The 13,827-nt window shown below is 37.1% G+C and overlaps 2 protein-coding genes across 2 annotated transcripts in view; both read left to right on the top strand.

The window, feature by feature from the left end:
* The window catches only part of bmpr1bb (bone morphogenetic protein receptor, type IBb), a 283,072-nt gene that overhangs the window by 21,156 nt on the left and 248,089 nt on the right, over positions 1-13,827 (top strand). The window lies entirely within an intron of this gene.
* opn4xa (opsin 4xa) overlaps positions 6,350-13,827 on the top strand; it is a 58,343-nt gene continuing 50,865 nt past the window's right edge. The window contains exon 1 of the mRNA XM_079860696.1: positions 6,350-6,766. The gene's annotated coding sequence lies outside the window, so the exon portion shown is untranslated. The remainder of the gene's footprint in view (positions 6,767-13,827) is intronic.

The following is a 13,827-nucleotide window of genomic DNA, read 5'->3' as shown; positions in this document are numbered from 1 at the left end:
CATAATCTGTTGCTAAACTAATGCAGGCAGCATTTTAATACAGTAAAGTTGCAATCTAATTAAAAATTGCTCCATGTTTGTGTGTGCTGTGTATTGTTATGCTCATTAGGTTGTCTTAATCGTTATTTCAGTGCATGTGCATATAAGCAATGAAGCAGCTCATTTAGTTTTGAAAGCGAGCTGCAAAGTGTCAAACTCGTTAATGACGGTGTGGAAAACATGCGTGAGTAATCAGAGATCACTGCTTGAATGAAACGCTCAGGATAATGAAATTACATGCATATGGGTGCAGGGAACAAAGATCAGAGTGCCACAGTGTGAGATGGGTGTTTCCCTGATTGAGACAAGCTGTGATCACCACAACTCCCTTCAGCAAACAATTAGATAAAATAAATGTTATTTCCAGAGCGCCAATGATAACATCTGCCGTGTTGGTGAGGAACCAAAGTACACACTGACGATGACCCAGTAACAACGTGTTTGCATGCATAATTGCAAGGTCTTTTGAATAACGCGTGTGAATCGAACAATACAGAGTCATGTGACCTTTTTATTTCACATTTCATTAGATGTGTTTGCGAATCTGACAGCGTTTGTCTACTTCTGCAGAATCAGTTGTTATTGTTTGCACACATGATATTGGTGGTCCATAAAATAGTATTTTGGTCTTTCCTACATTTTCTGGTCAGTTTTGAGATTTGTTTGTATCAAACTAGTAATATTGTATTGCATTTTATCGATTTGCGACTGTAGATTTCAATGACAATATATATCTTTAAAGAGTTTTTTCTCCACTTCAGTATCACTTACATACACCAAAATGTACAGATTTATTCCTGTATATATTGTGAAGGTTTTTACTGAGGGGTTTGTTCATATATCATTGAGCTTCTGCTGATGTGCCATCAGTTTTTATTGTTTGCAATGCTTTAGATATTGGTGGTCCAATAGAAATACTGGGTCACAACACAAAAACGGCTCAAGTTTTCTCTGATGGACAGCCCTGATGTTAAATGCATGTCATAAAATGCATTTAACCAAACAAATGTGAAACTTCATGCATCTTATCATACTCCATTTTTGGTCACAAATGGTGCTGGATGAATTACATTCGTAAGTGTTATTTTATTGCACTTTATTTATTTGTGTCTGTAGATTTCACTGACAATACATATCTTTAAAGAGTTTTTTCTCCACTTCAGTATCACTTACATACACCAAAATTTACAGATTAATTCCTGTGTACAATCTGAAGGTTTTTACTGAGGGGATTATGCATATATCATTCGGCTGATTTTTTACAATGTTTTATTCATGAAAACATGGTGGGGGAAAAAAAGTTTTTTCTCTACTTCAGTATCACTTAAATACACCAAATTTTACAGTTTTATTCCTATGTATATTCTGAACATTTTTACTGAGGGGTTTGTTCATATAGTATATTTCTCCTGATTTATATAACATTGAATTACTAAAAACATGGTGAAAGTGTATTTTTTTCTGTCAGTTGAGAGTATTTTCTGATTTATGTAGTGATAAAAAGACATAGCCAAAATCCCCTCTGTAAAAATATTTAACTCTAATATATCAACAAAATGAAACAAGAATTTTAAACCTGGCTTCATCCAATGTTCAGATTTATGTTCTGGGAATGTACGAAATTAGTGCATATTCTATTAACCTTATTTACATATCTAAATATTTATAACGTTAATATAACATTTTAAACAAAATTTGGCTATTCAATCAATCAACCATTACTTTGTTTAATAGCAATTTCAGAGTGAAAATAGTTTCAAAGTAAATCCTACATCAAACTTAGTTTTAGAGGTTTGATCAAATGACTAACATTAAAAGTGTGATTATAAAACAGATCTTGCATGAGGTGAGGATGACACTATTAAACAATCTAGGACATAGGTTACTTTAGCACACACTGATTTTGACCTCTACCAACACTGTTTTCCATAATATTCCACTAAACAAAAGTTGCGTGACCGTGTCAGTGGGAACACACTGCAGGTAAACACACTGTTTACTAGATAAAAGCTGTTATCTAATATGTGTTTACTTGCTCCGTTGCACTTTTCCCGCTCTCTTCACAGGATTCTGATCAGCTCCACCTGTGTTACCTGTGGAGAAAACTAGGATATCATGTATTTGGCGTGTTACTATCACACAGGCATGTGTAAAATGCAGATCTGCTGGCGAGTCAATGGCCGTTCTGTCAGATATTCACTGGGTGTGCTGGTTCAGGTGATAAATGCAGATAAGAAATGTATAAAGTTAAAGAGCAGAGATCTGTTTGGACTTTCATCACCATTGAAGGACGGTATTCAGGGTTGTGTGTTGAATTAATGACTGTCTTCCTTTCTATTTTTACCGCAGAAGTCCAAAAGCCAGTGCAATGAAAGGTCTGTCAGGTGATGATGAAAGAGAGTCTCTTCTAGAATGAAGCGGTTCAGGTGAAATTGAGTCAATATTGTTATAAAAATATTGAGGAAAATGTTATTGCCCTGCTCTTTCACTGGAGATTTAATGAGTTATGAGTCACTGAAGTGTCAACTTTGTCTCAGATGTTTCCTGAAATTCCTGGAATAAAAATAGACCGACACTAATGAGTCAATAGTCCTCTTTCAGCTATTAAATAAATGTGGAGCAGCTCGGATCATTTGATGAGAAATATCTGAGGTTTCTAACTTGTGATCATCCCACACTTTGGTATCGTCTGGATCTCTTGTGAAACTCTAGATGAGAGCAATGATGTAACTGCAATCTTATCCTCAGGAGTCATTTCATGTCCTTTTAATCTCAATGTTGATATATAAATGAGATCTCACTTGTGATTTCTTTTTGTACTTACAGGTTGCTTTGACTTGAATGCATCGCTGAGAAAGTGTTGCAGATAACTCCTTTTTTTTGCAAGTAACTTTTTTTTTTTTTTAATTGTAAATAACTTGTTCTTTTTTAATTTAGATGTTTTTGCAGACTTTTTTGCAACTTGATACAAATAACTTTACCCTTCCGATTTACTTATTTTTGGCGCAAATGAATAAAAGCCCGATAAACTTCAAGCGAAATCGAAGAACGAACTGGTGTGATGTAATTTCAAACAAAATCAGACCAAAGAAAGTTCGTCTGGAGTTTGTTTCAGGCATTCGAAACTGCTTCGAAAAGTTCGCTCCGACACCATGAGCTATCATTGGTCCATGGTGATGACATCATAAGTAGGTGTGGCTCTGGAGCTCCGCCTTCTTCGACATGAAAATCTTCATTTCCTCTTTTCAGCCCATCAAGATCAGACACGAGTAAAAACATGAACACACTGGAGAGCCGCTTTATAGTAGAAACTGAAGTGTAATTCTCACTTAAAAGCAGCACTGACACTGTTCTTCATGTTTAATACTGTAAAGCTGCTCGGTTTAAAGCAATCTATTGTATAAAGTGCCGTATAAATAAATGTGATGTAACTTTACACTATTACCAGATGCTTTCTTAACTGTTTTCTCACTGCTGTCGTTTTTGTTGTGTTTATTTTGTTATTGAGAGGAAAACATACGTTAACATATTCATCTAAACGGTGTCAGGATGTTCGCTGTAAAGGTATCTCCAACTTCTTTTTACTTCTAAATGAAGAACTTCGCTGTGAGGATATCTGTGAGAGTATAGAGCGATAAAATGAATGTGATAAAATAGAATGTCTCCTATATTTTTGATATATTAATGAGATCCCATTTGTAATTTATGTTCTTTCTTATAGGCTGTTTTGACCTGAATGCATGGAGAAAGCTCTTTTGTGTCATTAGAGGTGTTTTGCTTGTTGGCAACTCTTTTGAACTCCTTCTGCTGTAAAAATACTTAACTCAAAAAAACTGAGGAAACCCATTGCCTTAAAGGAGAACTCCGGTCAATTTTAACATTGAGCTCATTTTTTTGTACATTTGGAGTGCTGTCAATACAGAGAACAACGACAAAAATCGGTGTTGCCTACACCGAGTTATTCTATTTTTAAAATTTGCACCCTGTTGACTTCAATAGGGCAAGTAGTAAGCCTGCTTTTTAGCCTCTTAACATCCTTTAAGTGTCATTACAAGTGCACAGAAAATGTGAGTGATTCCTTCCGAGTGAACACGGGTGGATCTGACTGCAGTAGATGTTAGAGATATTAATAAAAACGAAGTTAATTCAGCCAGCGCTCATACCTTTGTTTACATTCTGTTTTCGGTGGAAGGCCATAGTAATCGATTGTCGAGTTCACGCGCATAGGTTTAGTTACCAATGATCACGCGCGTGAACTCGACAATCGATTACTATGGCGTTCCACCGAAAACAGGATGTAAACAAAGGTATGAGCGCTGGCTGAATTAACTTCGTTTTTATTAATATCTCTAACATCTACTGCAGTCAGATCCACCCGTGTTCACTCGGAAGGAATCACTCACATTTTCTGTGCACTTGTAATGACACTTAAAGGATGTTAAAAGGCTAAAACGCAGGCTTACTACTTGCCCTATTGAAGTCAACAGGGTGCAAATTTTAAAAATAGAATAACTCGGTGTAGGCAACACCGTTTTTTGTCGTAGTTCTCTGTATTGACAGCACTCCAAATGTACAAAAAAATGAGCTCAATGTTAAAATTGACCGGAGTTCTCCTTTAAAATGATCAAGTAAATAAACTCAAAGAAATGAAGTAATGTGGAATTGTCAAGTTCACATAACTTAATTTTTTCAATTAAGCATTAAGTTTATTTACTTTTTTTTTTAAGTAAGTGAACTGAACACTTTTTACAGAGAGTAGATCAACATTGGTGGATCTCCAGCACACTGAATGCGTACAGGAGTCGTGATGTCCAGTGGCCTGCATAACCAATCTGGGAATGACGCAGGGAATTCGAGGGAGCAGCTCCCAAGCGTTTCATTCCTGTACAGGACAGGCATAAGTGCTGGTTCACAGGCCCTGCGCCGTCAGTATAAGCCCTGAACAGCCTCTCTGCGGTCAGGCCTGAGTGTGTTTGCAACCCTTTCTGACTCCGCCAGACGTGAACTCATAGCATGCCAGCGCTGTGTTCTGGTACCTGTGAGCTTTGAGCTCCAGCAGCTGCTGGTCATGACGGCTCCCACAGGAGAAGTGCTGCTCTCTGACATGTGCTGACATCGCTTATTACTGCTTTAGAAATGGCTGGGGCTTAGGGCATTTTGACAGAATCTTCACCATTAAGCATTTTTTGCAGATAACTTTTTGAATGTTTTTTTTTTGTGTGTGTGTGTGTGTGTGTGTGTGCAATCATTTTAGATTTTTTTGCAATTGATTGTTTTTTTTGTTTTTTTTTTAATTTTTAAAAAGTTTTTTGCAAATAAGTTTATCTTTTTTTAAATAACATGATTTTTATTTTATTTTTTAACTTTTGCATTTTTTTGTAAATAAATTTTTTTTCAAATAGCATGATAGTTTTGAATTTTTTGCTAATGACTTGATTTATTTTTTTTCAAATAGCATGATAGTTTTTAATTTTTTTGCAAATAACTTGATCTTTTTGCATTTTTTGTAAATAATTTGTTTTTTTTTGCAAATAACCTGATAGTTTTGAATTTCTCACACAGATTGGTTTTACGCGGGTCAATCTGTTTTGCAGTTCTTAAAACTGTTGTATTTGCTTGCAAATAATCACCGTTCACAGTTTTGCAATGCTTTTGGCCGTATTTCGGTGAAAAAAAAAAAAAAAAAAACGTGCCAAAAGTGAAAGCGCAGAAAAATGGGAGCCAGAGGAATACAGATGATATTTATTTTGCATTAACATGAAGCTGCAGTTTCACAATGAATATAATATTTTTTTCTTACGCCTGAAACGTGATACAGCTTTACAAAACTTCTCTTGTGCATGCATTCATGGAACTGAGTCTGAGATGCACGGCAACAGTTGCTAAGGTAAGATTAGAATCTTCATTCTTTTGTCCTTCTAAATAGAATTCTGACACATGATCCTGCTTCGATGTCTGTCTGATTTAATAAACTAAATATTTGGCCGCAGTTTGATTGATATCACCATTTCTTTATTGAGCTGTTGTAGAAATGCGCCATTTGTTTTGCTGAGAAACCAAAGATGAACAAGAACATACATTTTTAAACTGAAACTAGACTTACGCAGTTGATCATTTTGGCTTATACATAACAAACAATTACAAAAATTCTGAATATCAGCATGACTTGCTCTGTTCTCATATTCAGATTATTCAAACTACGAACTCTACAAGTCCAGTTTCAGTCTGATGTTGACGTTCTCATCGTCCTTGGTTTCTCATGGGCTGTTCATATTTCCTGAGTGCTATTTTGATGCTAACCTCTAGCATTCAGCATGGCCACGGTAAAAGCGCGGTGCACACGGTCTTAGTCTTCACTTACATGTAACAAGGTTGCACTAATTGGAGGAGGAAGTGCCGGGGATGTTTAGCGCTGACAGGGCTTGAGGACCAGGACTTGATCCGAGCCTGAATTGGATCCTGTTTCGGCCTCCAATTCCTCCAGTTAATCCGCCAGCGGCTGCAGGGAAGCAAGCGTTCATTCGACCGCAGAAAACCGAGTTGGCAGCACCTGCAAAAGGAGGATCAAAGAGGCCAGAGTTAAGCCACCTACTGGATCCGTGTCACACTATATCCACTATATCCTCGGGATACTGTGTCGATCTCAGTGGCCACAGCAGCTGGTCAGCTGGACACCAGTGGATCATGTTTGGCTGTGAGATCCTCTCAGAAATCAAGGCTTCTCAAGGTCAGAGATGGTTCTAGATGGGCGTTGCACAGTGTGTTCATACCTCCAATTTTTCAGAAGATATTCAAGATAACATGCCTTAATGTGACGCCATATTAGTCTGATGTAAGATTTGAACAAACTCCTATAACTCTAAGTAGTAAAGGGATAGTTCACCCAAAAATGAAAATTAGCCCATGATTTACTAACCCTCAAGTCATCCTAGGTGTATATGACATTCTTCTTTCAGACGAATACAATCGTTATATAAAAAAAAAGTTATATTAAAAAAATCTCCTGGCTCTTCCAAGCTTTATAATGGGAGTGAATGGGCGTTTCTGTTTTGAAGTCCATAAAAGTGCATCTATCCATGATAAAAGAGCATCTATCCATGGTAAAAGTGCATCTATCCATCATAAAAGTGCATCTATCCATCATAAAACTGCATCCATCCATCATAAAAGTGCATCTATCCATCATAAAAGTGCATCTATCCATCATAAAAGTGCATCTATATGTCATAAAAGTGCATCTATCCATCATAAAAGTGCATCTATCATGATAAAAGAGCATCTATCCATCATAAAAGAGCATCTATCCATCATAAAAGTGCATCTATCCATGATAAAAGTGCATCTATCCATGATAAAAGTGCATCCATCCATCATAAAAGTGCATCTATCCATGATAAAAGTGCATCTATCCATCATAAAAGTGCATCTATATGTCATAAAAGTGCATCTATCCATCATAAAAGTGCATCTATCATGATAAAAGAGCATCTATCCATCATAAAAGAGCATCTATCCATCATAAAAGAGCATCTATCCATCATAAAAGTGCATCTATCCATGATAAAAGTGCATCTATCCATGATAAATGTGCATCTATCATCATAAAAGTGCATCTATCCATCATAAAAGTGCATTCCGGCCAAACGAACTTAGAGATTCCACTTAAGTCCAAGTCCAAGTTACTTATGCGAGTAATGCGAAGTCCTGCTGATATTTACAATAAAAGACAGCCTAGAAACTGCATAGCAACTACCTGGAACACCTTATCCACTGTTTAGCAACACCCTGGATACCACCTAGCACACCCTAGCAACTACATAGCAACCACCTAGAGCACATTTACATTTATTCATTTAGCAGACGCTGTTATCCAAAGCGACTTATAAATGGGTGTATAACAATGCCCTGGAAACCACACAGAACACCTTATCAACTGCATAGCAACCACTTAGAACGCCCTAGCAACTGTATAGCAATGCCCTATAACCAACATAGAACACACAAGCAATGTCCAAGGAGCCACCGAGAACACATTTACATGTATTAATTAAGCAGATGCTTTTATCTAAAGCAACTTGCAACTTCCTAGCAGCAATCTAGATCACTCTTGCAAATGCATAGCAACGCCCTATAAACACTCAGAACACCCTAGCAACCACATAGAAAGTGAGAAAGTGTTATCACACTGTTTTCCAGTGTTAGGGAGTTGCTAACTACAAGTAGCGATGCTACTAACTTCATTATATTTTTAGTAGCTTGACAGTAGCTCAGTTACTTTTACAACAGTGTAGCTTGACAGTAGCTAACTACTTTTTCCCGCGAGTAGCGGCGTAGCGAGACCAAAACCTACATTCTGTTTTGAGCCATTGCTTTGGCGAATCATCTGTCAGTCGAACAGAACACAAAACCCTGATATACAGTAGCTTAGTGTGCATATTACACGGTAAAGGCTGTGATCTAATTAAATAGCTTGCGGCGGGTTTCAGAGCGAGGCGTCTCAGAACGGCTCCGTTCATAGTAAATGCCGCGAGTTTATCCTGCGTTTTTGACTACTGTGTATCCAATTTAAAGGATAACGTGCGCCAAAATGCAACCTAGGGTCTTTTTGTGAATCTACCCGAGGTAAACTTTCGTTTAAAAGCATAATTAGGATGGAAACGCCACTTTTAAGATTGACCGTATTTTAGTTTTCGGTCAAATTGCCTTTTGAATGGGAGTGCTTGGGGCACGACTATGATAGCATAATTTATTAATTTTTTTAGCTATTTTTGACTGTCAAAATGCCGGCGGACACAGAGACAGTGAGTTGTTCAAAAACTTTATTTTTAGTGAACTCTGTGTACACAAACAATGTTCTCAATGCTGGAGTTCATGTGTAGAGCCCCTGGTGATACTTCCAGCAAAGTTTCATGTTGTGTCGAGCCTTCTTAGTGTTTTAAAAATAGCCATTTTGATGCTATCATAGTCGTGTCCCATTCACTCCCATTCAGAAGCCAATTTGACCGAAAACTAAAATACGGTCAATCTTAAAAGTGGCGTTTCCATCCTAATTATGCTTTTAAATGAAAGTTTGCCTCGGTTAGATTAACAAAAAGACCCTAGGTTGCATTTTGGCGAGAGTTATCCTTTATGTTGCATATATTTTGTTGTTACATTTGTAGCAGTTTTGCACTTTGACAGCCAGTTTGAGATAAATACTATATTTGAATACTGTGCGTATCTTTGGATGGTTTACAAAATAAAAAAATATTCTTTGAAATCAAAGTTGTACTGCATTATGCTGTTTTTAACCCCACATTTTTTACTAGCCAACCCCAAAGCTAGCTAACTACTTTTCAGAAGGGTAGCTTGACTGTATCCTAAAGTCCCGCTGTGGTGAAACCAAGCTTTTAATGTAGTTTATATGTCTATGTGGTGTTTTTAATACGCTTTAAGACAAACCGTGTGTAAATTCATAAGTCGACAGCATTGCTGAGTATTTCCTCCTTAAAACTGCAGTGAACCAAAGACAGCTTTGAAATCGCTGGTGTTTCTGACGTCATAAACTACCTTGTAACCAATCAGATCAACGTGTGATCGTCAACCAGTGGATCTCTGAGCTGAGTGAGTGAGTGGAGGTGGTGCTCATTTGCATATTCATAGAACCGCGCATACTAAATGAGGCAAGGGTGTCGAGTTACATTCAAGATATTTTAAGGCATGAAGAACATTTTTTCAGAGAAAAACGTAATTTTAGTGATCAAAGATGAGTTTTAAGGGATAAAATGATTGACTACAGTTGGACTTTAACGACAAGTAGCTTGTTTCAGAGTAGCTTCCCGCGCGCTGATGATTTCTTCAGAAAGTATTTTCTTGTTTTCATGTGCAACAGTTTTTGTGCCTGAGGTCTTGTAAACATCAGGTCGAGGTGTAGGACAGTATCAGTGACACACACGGTGTAAAGGTGCAGTGAAGCGCTCGTGTCTATCGGTTTTCCTAGCGTATAAATCAGCAGCAGCTCCTCCTCTCTGAAAGCAGCATCAAAGCATCGCAACCACAGTTCGTAATAAAGCCGTCTTTCACTCGGCTCGCCTGCAGATGTTCTGGAAGATATCCATTACCTCACTGTTATTCTACCTCTTCAACACAATGAATTACTAATAATTAAGACTGCATAATTTAAAAATAGCACCGCAATTAGGCTAAATATGAACGGTATGTCAGATAACTGGCTGGAAAAGAGGTTAATGATTACGGTGTTTGTTTGTTTTGTGGGAAAAGAACATTTGAGTGCTTTATAGCAAAAAATGCTTTTCTTACTTAGTATTTTTGTCTCGTTTCCAGTCCAAATATCCAAAAATTCTTAAATCAAGATGCATTTACTAAAGTAGTAAAATGACATAAGATATTATGTCTTGTTTTCTAGGGAAATAAATCAAGTCGTTGCTTAAAAAAAGCTAAATTATCTACCAATGGGGTAAGACAAATGTTAAATGAATTCAGATTATTTTTCTTACCCCATTGGCAGATCATTTAGCCTTTTTTAAGCAACAACTCATTAACTTTGATTTATTTCCCCAGAAACCAAGACATAATAGGCCTATCTTATGGCATTTTACTCATCTATTTAGTAGCCTAAATGCATCTTGATTTATGTGGACTGTAAACAAGACAAAAATACTAAGTAAGAAAAGCATTTTGTGCAGTGTATTACTAAAGGTTCTGTTTTTATAGCCGTGTTTCAATGCCATGTCGCTATCAGATGACATGATCACTCCTTGAACCTTCATGTGATGATAATCAAAGACAATAACGTGATGATAATCAAAAAGCAGCAAAAACAAAATACATTGATAATTAGCTCTAAATGAGCGATCTCTGTCTCTGTCTCTGGCCTTGACACTGAGCTGTTTGAATATAAAAATGTAATTTACGTGCCAAGGTCAGAGGAAGTGAAGAATAAAGCCGTTTCCACGTTGGCCGTGTTCCAGCTGTATTACCGTAGTACCGCTGTGTGAATGATCCAGTCGCTATTTAAAGTCCAGTCAGATGTGGCTCTCTGCCAGAGCTGTAGAGAACCTGTGCTTTGAGCTGGAGAAATGGACTCGTAATCCTCTTAGACTTATGTTTGGGTAAATATTTGGACACGCAATTTTACAAGCGTTAGTTTAACCCTCTGGTGCTGCTCGTGTGGCACTTACAAATGACTTATTTTTTTATTTCAATGAAGTGAATGTTTTTTTGTTTTGTTTTTTCATATTTTTGTATTTTTAGGGGACTTTTGTGGTACTAAATTATATTTATGGAATAGTTATGATCCATTTATTTCCATAAGTTCCATAAGTTCATCTAAGTTATTTCCATAACTTAAGCTGTGGTAAATCTTAAATGGTTTGCATCACAGACTGAAGATTGAGCTGTTTTTAAAGAAGACACTTGGCAGATTATTGCTGAAGTGAAAAAGTGAAAAAAAAAAAAAAAAAAAGTTATAGAGTTTAGGTTTGTTGTTATCAAAAATGCTTATTTAAAAAAAAAATTAAACATTTTTTTTTACATGTTTTATGTTTTTTTTGTGAGAAAATCGAAACGAGTTGTGTTCCAAATTTGAGGTTGATCTCAAAAAATGAAATTCGTCTCCCATTCATTTCCAATGCGCTCATTTTAGATCGTGAACAAGTGTCATTTCACCTTTTCGAATCATGTGATTTTTTTTTTTTTTGTGTTCACATAGTAAGTGCCAAAACTTTTACTAAGTTTCATACCATTCCGATAAAGTAAAAAATTATAATAAAGAAATAAAAAATAAAATAAAAAAATTCAATCCAAAATGACCTAACAGCTCCAGAGGGAAAGAATAGACACAACACATGGAAAATTCATATGCCTATATTTAATGCTAGATTTTTACATCCTGTGCTGTTTTTTACAAGTGGTGCTTAACTGTGCGAAACTTGCTGCTATAATGCTATCGATGTGAAAAAAGTGTTCTTGCTATGCGGTTGCTAGGGGTTTCTAGGGTGTTCTTTGTGGTTGCTATGCGGCTATTAGGGTGACTGTTCTGTTTGGTTGCCAGGGCATTGCTATGTGGTTGCTAGGGATTTGAAATGCAGTTGCTATGCTGTTCCGTGTGGTTGCCAGGGTTTTGCTGTACGGTTGCTAGAGTGTTTTGTGTCGTTGCCATGAGATTGCTATATGCAGTTTCTAAGTTGGCCTGGTTGGGGTTGTGCTATATGGTTGCAAGGGCATTGCTATGTGGTTGCTAGGGTCTTCTGTGTGATTGTTAGGTGGTTGAGAAGGTGTTGCTATATGGTTGCTAGGGCATTGCTATGTAGTTAATAGGGTCTTCTGGGTGGTTAGGTGGTTGCGAGGGGTTTCTAGGGCATTGCTATCTGGTTACTAGGGTCTTCTGGGTTGTTGCGAGGTAGTTACTATATAGTTGCTAGGGTGTTGATATCCAGTTTCTAGGGTGTTCTGTGTGGTTGCCAGGGTGTTGCTATACGGTTGCTAGGGCATTCCTATGTGGTTGCTAGCGTCTTCTGGGTGGTTGTTAGGTGGTTACGAGGGTGTTGCTATACGGTTGCTAGGTTGTTGATATGTGGTTGCTAGGGCCTTCTGGGTGGTTGTCAGGTGGTTCTGAGGGTGTTGTGTATGGTTGCTAGGCATTTTCTTCCTGTCTGGCATGTGAGGCACATTCAACACTGCAGAACGACACAAACGCTCAACTTTAATACTTACTGACACTATGAGCACCAGTACTAGTGATGATTGACTTTACAAACTCTATTATTCATGCGTTTTAGAGAGTTTTTCTGTGTTTTTCAATGTTGACTAAGGGGTTAGTCTGATCATTTCAGTTTAGGTGTGTCTTTACCTGGTTGTTGATCAGTTATAGTTGGTTACTGGAATTCAGGGAATCAGTTTTTTGATAGCATATCAAACAGATACTCGTTTCTACGGTAACGAGGGTTTGTAGCATAAGCAGTGATAGAGTTTGATAAACAGGGCAGCGCTGTTGTTTTTATGATTGTTCCAGGGAAGGTTATGTGTCGTCGCCCCCTTCATTATTTAATCCAAACACATGAACAGCATGAGTGTGTGTCCTCTGACACATACACACATGTGAACTTTATCAAGCTCTGACCGTTTCCACATGCTCAACAAACAGCTTTAGATTGTGTTCTTCTGTACATGTGCTTCATCACGAACCCTGACCCAGGATCAGCTTCCCGTCTCATCATGTCTATCTCTACGCTTGTTCTGCCTAAAACTGATTTTTTGGTTAGGTTGTTCACCTTTTAAAAGTAGTAAAGCACTTTTTTTCATAAACAAATTTCATAATATTATATGATGTCATATTTTGTATTATATGTCATCCGAAGAACTTTAAATTTCCAGTATTAAATCAGAACATTTGAACTTCTCATCACTGTTTAAGAGTCACAACATTTCAATCTAATGCACTGCACACAAAAAAATGTCTTTCTTTATATTATTTTTGTCTTGTTTTCCAGTACAAATATGTAAATATTCTTAAATTAAGATACATTTATTCGAGAAGCCAAATGACTTGTTTATCATATGTCATTAAATATATATATATGCATGAGGATGAAATAGGAAGGGGGGAGATGCGGGATGACAGGATTTTGTTTGAATAAGAAATTAATGTATGAAATTTAGAATATGATGTGACATAATTAATCTGGTTCATTTCTTGGTTTTTTTTTGTTGTTGTTTTGGCTAGTAGAAGTCCTGAATGGCCCGTAACTAATTTAGGAGCCAAATTGACCTTTCGCCGGCCCCTCCCCC

This window comes from Squalius cephalus (genome assembly GCF_949319135.1).
Source record: "Squalius cephalus genome assembly, chromosome: 24".
In the NCBI taxonomy this organism is placed as follows: domain Eukaryota; kingdom Metazoa; phylum Chordata; class Actinopteri; order Cypriniformes; family Leuciscidae; genus Squalius; species Squalius cephalus.
The sequence above is the reverse complement of the archived record's forward strand: the minus strand, read 5'-3'. Positions and strand labels throughout refer to the sequence as shown.